This window comes from Eriocheir sinensis, chromosome 42, assembly GCF_024679095.1.
Source record: "Eriocheir sinensis breed Jianghai 21 chromosome 42, ASM2467909v1, whole genome shotgun sequence".
NCBI lineage: Eukaryota > Metazoa > Arthropoda > Malacostraca > Decapoda > Varunidae > Eriocheir > Eriocheir sinensis.
The window spans coordinates 981324-991323 of record NC_066550.1 but is presented as its reverse complement, the minus strand read 5'-3'; the positions used below and the strand labels follow the sequence as shown (position 1 = coordinate 991323).

General features: G+C 48.1%; 2 non-coding genes across 2 annotated transcripts; both read left to right on the top strand.

The window, feature by feature from the left end:
* The first annotated feature begins 7406 nt into the window (after window positions 1-7406).
* On the top strand, window positions 7407-7525 carry LOC127010260 (5S ribosomal RNA). Its single transcript, XR_007763006.1, has one exon. It is a non-coding gene; the product is annotated as a 5S ribosomal RNA (ribosomal RNA).
* A 618-nt stretch (window positions 7526-8143) lies between these two features.
* On the top strand, window positions 8144-8262 carry LOC127010261 (5S ribosomal RNA). Its single transcript, XR_007763007.1, has one exon. It is a non-coding gene; the product is annotated as a 5S ribosomal RNA (ribosomal RNA).
* The last annotated feature ends 1738 nt before the right edge of the window (window positions 8263-10000 follow it).

Sequence of the window (10000 nt, the reverse complement as noted above, 5' to 3'; positions counted from 1 at the left end):
GCGTTATGAAGGATAGGGAGCAGCAGCACCGCCGCCCAGCTGGCCACCCAGCACACAGGCAGGTGGTGGGGTCAGAGTTCTTCTTACAACGTTGCCAGACTGAGGTGGTGCGACATGGGACGCCTATCTTAATTCGTCTGTTCCTGACCCTGTGACACTGCTGAAAGGGAAAGGAATGAGGAATAGGAGACGAAAATATTGTTAGGGAGTGCGCGACGAGAGGGAAAAGGGAAACAACATTACTATTTAAATGACGGTAACCAAAAGAATTTCTCTTTTTTTTTATTATTTAACAGGGTCAGAATATTGTGCTAAAGTTGAAGGTTTTGCTTCATTCATCTATAGCTACATACACATTGAATTACTGCCTAGAAGTCCTTAATCTGCTGTTCACCCCTGCTTGAGGTCTTGAAGCATGCGTGATGGTGGAGGTCGGTGGCTAATGTTGGTTCCATACAGGCGGTTGTAGTGCTGGGAAGGGGAGCAAGTGGTGTTCCTGTCCCAGAAGGGGTACAGCCACTTGTTCCTGTCTGTGGGTGCTGCTCGGGTGGAGGTATGGGGTTGGGGCGCAGGGAGCTTGAGAGCTGCCAGGTGTGTTTGTTGTGTGCCTTGGTACACACACGAAATGCCACATCCCTGCGCTCCTGGAGAGGTTGCAGGAGCCACGCGTGCTGGGAGGACCTGTGTGCTGCACAGACGTTGGGCTCTGCCTGGACACGATCCAGGTTGCAAGGTAGGATGGAGGGCAGGAGGACCAGGCGAGGGGGAGTACCCATGAGGGCGCATTGCCTTGTAGAGCACCCTGTCCCTTGGCGTCATGATGGGAGATGCGCCGCACACAGCTGAGTTTCCATGTTGCATTTTTGATACATTTTTTAGCATGGTTGGTGAAGGAGAGTCCAAGTCGAACTCCAATTCGGAGAATGGAGATGGAGTCTTGAAGGGGTATGTTTTCCTCCAGCGTTGTATCCCCGGCCTGGCTAGATTGTTGATATCTGCCTGCGGGATATTACCATTGCTTGTTTTGTCAGGGGCTGTGACTTGCTGTAGCCACTCCAGGCGATAATTTTGTTATGTTGATGGGGACACACACTGTGCCTTGCTAGCTCTGTCTGTCGCTGGTGAAGGCGCAGTCGTCAGCGTAATGCCTGGGCCTCAGGATGAGCTGGAGAATGTCATTGAAATAAACATCCACAGTAGAGTTCTATACGGCTGCGTTGGGCACGCTTGCATTGATGGGTGCTGGCTTGAGGTGTGGCCGTTAATCACACCGTCCTGGAGAGGTAGTCCCCAATGAGTTATTGCAGGAGGGCGCTCGCACACCTAGGCTCTTCAGCTTGGCGATGAGGCCTTGCGCCAAAACCCTGTCGAAGGCTCCGGCTATGTCAAGAGCCACGACGAAGGTGTGTCGAGTCCCCTGTCCAGCGAGTGGTTCCATGAGGCAGAGTTATGAGCAGCAGGTCTGGTAGCATCTTTCTGCCGAAGTTTAGAATTGCTTGGAGTTGAGGAGACAGGCATTTCTGAGGAAGTCGTGAGTTTGGTTGTTGCAAGTGACTCCAAGTGATTTTCCAACAGTGGAGAGGGAGGGATATCATGTAGTTCTTGGGGTCCTGTTTGCCTTTTTTTCTTGTATATGGGTCACTCACTCTTGCTTTCTTCCAAAGGTGGGGCCACTTGAGGTGGAAAGGATGTTATTGAAGATGGTAAGTAGGGCGAGCTGGCTAGCGCATCTTTTTTAGCAGGTGAGGGCTGATGTTGTCAGGGCCCTAGGGCTTTTTGGGGTCTATTTGCATCAGCAGATTTTTTACCTCCTCCCATGGTGATGTGAGATTCTCCAGAGAGGGGCCCGGTGAGGATGGCAGCTTGGGGGCGGAGGGGATCAGGTACTGACATTTGAAGAGAAGTACGCTGTGCTCCGCTCTTGTCTTTTTCGCATAGCCGCTGACCCATCTGGCCTGGACGAGGGGTGGGATGGCGTTGTTGGCTGAGAGGCCTTGTTGTTGTTTCACTGCTGAGCTTGGTCCTCTCTCTCTCTCTCTCTCTCTCTCTCTCTCTCTCTCTCTCTCTCTCTCTCTTGCGGAGAGCTTGACGTCGAGTTCTTTAACGCCTGAACGATTTCTACGGCCAGAGTAAACTTTTCCAAAGGGATTTGCATACACCTGTCCCCATCGGGCAGCCAGATTCGGAAGGATCCTCAACAACGCCGTACTTAACGCCCGAACAACAAAAACGACCTCAGCCACGTCCTTCCATCCCTCCTGTGTAAATAGGACACCATACACCGCAACAGACTCGTAACATTGAACCCTCCTGTACCACCACCTCTATTACCAAGCTTCAAGATAACCTAAGAGTCCTTAGTTTCAAGGCGCGTAGCCTCACCAACAAATTTGCTGAACTGCGATGTCGTGCTCTGACAGAAAACTTGGACGTAATTGCTATAACCGAAACATTTATCGACACCACTAATATTGATTTAAGTTCCGAATACAACATAGATGGCTACAGATTCTTCAACAATGATCGTAAACTGTAAAGGGTGGTGTCGCCCTTTTGTCAAAAGCTACTTGCAACCCACTGACAAAACACCAAGAAACAGTAACGTTGAACATTTGTGCGAGTAAACACTGCAAAGTCAATTTAAATATATCTGTCACTTACAGGCCTCTGGGGCAATCACTCGATGCCGATCTTGAAATGTACAGCGTCTTAAGGCAATCACTTAATAACAGCGACTCACTGATACTAGGAAACTTTAACCTCCCCATATCGATCAAGGACACTGTCGGGTACAGAAGGTGAGTCCCACAGAATGATCGAATTTCTAGAGGAAAATTATCTAAGCCAAATGGTTTCTGAACCAACTCGACAAAATAACATACTTGACCTTGTTATAGCGACCCAAGATAACCTAGTCAGTAATGTCACGGTAGGAGAACACCTCGGTTCCTGCAATCATAAACTAGTGCGCGTTGACATTAGAGCTCAAACATCGGTGACTGAAAATAAAGTTAAGGTGCCCAATTTCAAAAGAGCCAACTTCGTAGAAATCCGACGAACATTAATAGATATGCAACTATCAGATGACGGCAATGTAGAGGACGCCTGGCTAAGCTTTAAAAATCACTTACTCACTCAGCAGGACACATTTGTCCCCTTGTGCGAGAAGCAAGTTAACACTAATAAAAGTCCACCTTGGTTTAATAGCGAAATTAAACACTCAGTCAAGGAGAGAAAATTGTCTTACCGGTTAAAGAAAGAGCAAAGCACGCCCGAAAACATTAGACTTTACAATGATGCCAGGCGACGAATTAACAGATTAGTGCGTCAGGCAAAGCGTAGATATGAAGAAAATATTGCAGCCAACTGTAAAAATAATCCGAAATCCTTCTTCAGTTACATAAACAACAGAAAGGCGATCAGAAGTGGAATTGGACCTTTAACAAACAGCGACGGTGCACTAGTGACTGACAGCCAACACGTTGCAAACCTATTAAACAACTACTTTTCCTCGGTTAATAATAACAGTCCTCCCGCCACCACCACCAACACCAGTACTAATGTAAATCCCGAGCATGCATTGTCTAACTTTGAAATAAAACCCGATGAAGTCCTTAAAGCCCTCAAATCACTTAAAACAAATAAAAGTCCTGGACCTGACAAAGTATATCCAACTCTGCTGAAAGAAACAAAGAGCGAAATACTTTCCTCCCTCACAACCGTATTCAATATGTCCTTGCGACAAGGCATCGTCCCTTCAGATTGGAAAAAGGCTAACGTGACACCGATTTTTAAGAAAGGAGACAAAAAAGTACCAGGTAATTACAGGCCCATTAGTCTAACTTTGGTTGTAGGTAAGCTACTTGAGGGCATAATTAGAGACAAAATTGTGAGTTACCTTGAAAGCCACTCATTGATTGGGGACTCACAACATGGCTTCCGAAACAAAAGATCCTGCCTATCAAACCTATTAACCTTTTATAACGACCTCTTCACTGTTTATGACGTAACCAAATCACTGGACGTAGTCTATCTTGATTTCCAGAAAGCGTTTGATAAAGTCCCGCATCATAAATTACTTTACAAATTAAAGCAAATAGGTATTGACGGTCAAGTAAACCAATGGATCGCGAATTGGTTGAGCAACAGACAACAAAGAGTAGTGATTGACGGATTTAACTCAGAGTGGGCGCCGGTCACTAGTGGCGTCCTCAGGGCTCGGTCCTTGGCCCAGTGTTTTCATTATATACATCAACGACGTGGATGTTGGACTCAATAACCGCATTAGTAAATTTGCAGACGACACAAAGATTGGTAACTCGGTTCTGACTGACGAAGACAGGCAAAGCCTCCAAGAGGATTTGCATAAAATTTCAGCTTGCTCGGATAGATGGGAGATGCCCTTTAACGTAGACAAGTGCCAGGTCCTTCAAATTGGAACGAGGAATAAGAAGTTCGAATACGAAATGCGCGGCGTTAAACTCAAAAGCGTTCAATGCGTCAAGGACTTGGGGGTCAAAATCGCGTCAAACCTCAAATTCTCACAGCAATGCATCGATGCAGCAAATAGAGCGAACAGAATGTTGGGCTCCATTAAAATAAACTTTGTATTCAAGAATAAATATGTAATACTCCCGCTCTACAACAGTTTAGTCAGACCCCACTTGGAATATGCGGTACAGTTTTGGTCTCCCCACCATGCAAAGGATATTGCTAAATTAGAAGGTGTTCAGCGTCGGGCAACGAAAATGATCCCTTCCTTGCGCAACAAATCCTACGAAGAAAGGCTTTCTACCCTTAACATGTTCTCTTGAGAAACGTCGCCCGAGGAAAACTGATCGAATGTTTTAAAATACTTAATGGTTTCACGAATGTAGACAGATCAACATTGTTTATGATCGATGACACTTTGCGCACGAGGAACAATGGCGTAAAACTCAGATGTAGACAAGTAAATTCAGACTGCACCAAATTTTTCTTCACCAACGTTATAGTGCGAGAATGGAATAAGCTTCCGCCATCAGTGGTCCAGTGTAACACGATTGACTCCTTCAAAAATAAGCTCGACCGTCACTTCCTTCAACTTAATATCAACTAGAGTAGAAATGCAACGTTTTGGAGTCTTCTGATTAATGTAAAATCACTTAGGTTTAAGGACAGACCACCAAGTCTGGACCATGGGGTCTGTGTGGTCTGATTTTCTATGTAAATTCTCTCTCTCTCTCTCTCTCGACCACCACCACGTGTTTCCCTTCCTGCATATGGTGGTGGTGGTGGTGGTGGCGGCAGTGTTTGTAGTGGTGGTGGTCAATGCTTGGCTGAATGAACTCAGGACGACGTTTTCCTTTCCTTTCCCTTTCCCTTCCCCCATCCCTCACTCTACCTTCTTTTCCCTTCAAATCTTTCCCTCTTACTTCCTTCTTTCCCTCCATCTGCCACGCTGTATCCACATTTCTCTCTCTTATTCAGTTTCCTTTTTTCATCTTTCCTCTCTTGTTGAATGTTTTTCCTTCCCCTCCAACTTCTTTCCTTCTTCCTTCCATCTGTTTTGCAAGCTTTCTTTCTTTTCTTTCTTTTCTCTCTAGTTTTATTTCTTTCCTTCTCTCTTCCGCTTCTTCTCTTCCTACTCCATCTCCTTTATTTCCCTTTCCCTCAACTTCCTTTCTTCCGTCCGTCTTCTTACCGTCTATAGGTCTTTCGTCACTTCTCTGTTTCACTCTATCATCCTCGTCAACTACATCCATCCAATCCTGTTGGTCAGGTACTTGTCGACACTTGTAATCATTGGATAGACAAACACTGAATAAACTTAAGTCCGTATATTCTATGGAAAGTAACAGAGAGAGAACTAGTACGTGCGTACGCGATACAGAGACGGGGTGAACTGGCTCCTGAGGCACTGCCAGCCGCTGAGGGGCGACAACGGTCAAAACCGCTTACACCGCGGGATTAGTGTTGCCCCAGGCAAGGTGCCTATATTCAGAACTAACATTATCCACATCTCCCTCCCCCATTCACGCTTATAGTCCTAGTCTTGAGCGGGTGCCTTGGCTCTGAGCCGCTCCGAGCGACGGGGCACAGGGAGGTGAGGTGAGCCCGGGCGTGGAGGAGACTCGTCCGCGGCCGGGGTGTCGACTGCAGGGGGCGGAACCGGCGGAAGAAAACGGCGGTTCCTCCACAAGATGCGGCCGCTCGGCATCCGGACGTGATAGGCCCTAGACCGGCCGGCGCCCATTACCGTGCCCACCTTGTCCCAACGCTGCGTGATTGGGTCCTGGATGTGCACGAGAGCACCTATCTTCAGCGGCTGAAGCGGGCGGGCATGGGCATCATACCGGGCCTTGGCATCTCGGGCACGGGTAGCGGCGCGGCGGTCACAGCTCTCGGCTCTGGCCTGCCACTCCTTCGCGAAGGCTTTGGCATGGACAGGGACACAGGAACGGAGAGGACAGCCGTACAAGACCTGGGCCGGGGAGTGGCGCGTGGAATTCGGTGTGTTACGCAGCTCCAGAAGGCCTTTGTCGAACGCCTCACAGTCGATGTTACCGGACGGGGCCACCTTCAGGATGAGGTGTTTAACTGCTTTCACTGCAGCCTCGGCGTGTCCGTTCGACTGTGGGTAGTTGGGCGATGACACGTTGTGGCGGATCCCAACGTTTCCAGGAATTCCGCGAGCTCCCGGCTGGTGAACTGAGGGCCTCCATCCGTCCGCAGACGCACAGGAACACCCAGATCACGGAAGAGGCACCGGAAGTAGCGGATGGTGGCGGCAGACGTCGTGTCGGAGCCGCAGGTGACCACCACAGGCCAGCCAGAGAGTCGGTCGACGACGACTAGGAAGTGTTTCCCAGCCGCGGTGAAGAAGTCGGTCGACACTGATTCGAAGGGCCTGGTGGGGTTGTCGTCGCACAACAAGTGCTCCTGCTGCTGGCTAGGTAGCATAACCTGGCACGGCTCACAGGCGCGGACAGTGCTAACGATGTCCGCGTCTATGCCGGGCCAATACACGGCCTGACGAGCGCTGCGCTTGGTGGCTTCGGCCCCGCGATGACTATCATGGAGGCGGGACAGGACACGGCGACGAAGGGCTGCAGGGACGACCAGACGAGCACCATACAAGACGAGGTCCCCATCTGCGTAGAGATCCTCCCGGAACTTCCAGTACGGGCATGCTTCATCCCAGCGCTGGCATGTGTGTTTACCTGTGTTACCTGGCTCAAACATAAGGAGCAACTTAACAAACCTTCACTACTTTACCCGGTCCAAGCGCTGGCGTTTACCTGTGTCACCTGGCTCAAACATCAGGACCAACTTAACAAACCCTCACTACTTCGCCCGGTCATGTTCGCTGGCATGTGTTTACCTGTGTTACCTGCCTCAAAGATGAAAGCCAGTTCACCTTTCTCGTCAACGGCCACACCACGTTGAAAACACCGCTTCTCGTCCGATCAGTGAAGTTAAGCGACGTTGGGTCTGAATAGTACTTGGATGGGTGACCGCCTGGGAACACCAGATGCTGTTGGCATCCCTCTTTTTATTTAATTTCTCTTAACTTTTCACTTTGCGGTCCTGGTGACTCTTTTCTTTTCATATAGCTTTCGGGCTTTCGTTATGTTTTACATTTTTTTTCTTTCGTTTTGCACCCCTCTTCTTTTCTTTTCCTTTAGCTTTTAGCCTTTCTTTTGCATTCCTCTTTTCTTTTCATCTAGGTCTTAGCCTTTCGCTTTGCATCCCTCTTTTCGTTTTAATTAGCTTTTGGACTTTCGTTTTGCACCATTTCTTTTCCTTAAGCATTTCGTTTTCCGTCCCTTTTTTTTTCTTTTCATTTAGCTCAGCCTTTTGTTTTGAAAATTTTGACGCTGGTTACGTAATTTTATTTATTTATTCATTCATTTGTTTATTTTTACTTCACCGGGGTTCCATCGCTGGCATGTGTTTACCTGTGTTACCTGGCTCAAACATAAGGAGCAACTTAACAAACCTTCACTACTTCACCCGGTCCAAGCGCTGGCGTTTACCTGTGTCACCTGGCTCAAACATCAGGACCAACTTAACAAACCTTCACTACTTCGTCCGGTCCAAGCGCTGGCATGTGATTACCTGTGTTACCTGCCTCAAAGATAAAAGCCAGTTTACTTTTCTCGTCAACTGCCACACCACGTTGAAAACACCGCTTCTCGTCCGATCAGCGAAGTTAAGGGACGTTGGGTCTGGATAGTACTTGGATGGGTGACCGCCTGGGAACACCAGATGCTGTTGGCATCCCTCTTTTTATTTAATTTCTCTTAACTTTTCACTTTGCGGTCCTGGTGACTCTTTCATATAGTGGCCTTTCAATATGTTTTCTATTTTTTTTCTTTTCCATTTAATGTTTAGCCTTTCGTTTTGCACCCCTCTTCTTTTCTTTTCCTTTAGCTTTTAGCCTTTCTTTTGCATACCTCTTTTCTTTTCATCTAGGTCTTAGCCTTTCGCTTTGCATCCCTCTCTTCGTTTTATTTAGCTTTTGGAATTTCGTTTTGCACCATTTCTTTTTTTGACGCTGGTTACGTAACTTTATTTATTTATTAATTAATCTATTTATTTTTACTTCACCGGGGTCCCAGCGCTGGCATGTGTTTACCTGTGTTACCTGGCTCAAACATTAGGAACAACTTAAGCCAGGGTCAGCATCCCACCCTAACATTTAAGCCAGGGTCAGCATCCCCCCCTAACATTTAAGCCAGGGTCAGCATCCCACCCTTACATTTAAGCCAGGGCCAGCATCCCACCCTAACCTATAAACCAGGGTCAGCATCCCACCCTAATATTTAAGCCATGGTCAGCATCCCACCCTAACATTTAAGCCATAGTCAGCATCCCACCCTAATATTTAAGCCAGGGTCAGCATCCCATCCTGACATGTAAGCCAGGATCAGCATCCCACCCTAACATTTAAGCCAGGGTCAGCATTCCACCTTGACATTTAAGACAAGGTCAGCATCCCACCCTAACATTTAAGCCAGGGTCAGCATCCCACCCTAACATTTAAGCCAGGGTCAGCATTCCACCCTAACATTTAAGCCAGGGTCAGCATCCCACCCTTACATTTAAGCCAGAGTCAGCATGCCACCCTAATATTTAAGCCAGGATCAGCATCCAACCCTAACATTTAAGCCAGGGTCAGCATCCCACCCTCATATTTAAGCCAGGGTCAGCATCCCACCCTGACATTTAAGCCAGGGTCAGCATCTCACCCTAACATTTGCCAGGTCAGCATCCCACCCTCACATTTAAGCCAGGGTCAGCATCCCACCCTGACATCTAAGCCCAGGTCAGCATCCCACCCTGACATTTAACCCAGGGTCAGCATCCCACCCTAACATTTGAGCCAGGATCAGCATCCCACCCTAACATTTAAGCCAGGGTCAGCATCCCACCCTAACATTTAAGCCAGGGTCAGCATCCCACCCTGACATTTAAGCCAGGGTCAGCATCCCACCTTAACATTTGAGCCAGGGTCAGCCTCCCACCCTAACATTTAAGCCAGGGTCAGCATCCCACCCTAACATTTAAGCCAGGGTCTCCATCCCACCCTAACATTCAAGCCAGGGTCAGCATCCCACCCTTACATTTAAGCCAGGGTCAACATCCCATCCTAACATTTAAGCCAGGGTCAGTATCCTACCCTAACATTTAAGCCAGGGTCAGCATCCCACCTTAATATTTAAGAAAGGGTCAGCATCACAACCTGACATTTAGGCCAAGGTCAGCGTCACACCCTGACATTTAAGCCAGGGTCAGCATCACACCCAAACATTTAAGTCAGGGTCAGCATCCCACCCTAACATTTAAGCCAGGTAAACATCCCACCCTAACATTTAAGCCAGGGTTAGCATCCCACCCTGACATTTAAGCCAGGGATAGCATCCCACTCTGACTAAAAGCCAGTGTCAGCATCCCACCCTAACATTTAAGCCAGGGTCGGCATCCCACCCTAACATTTAAGCCAGGGTCAGCATTC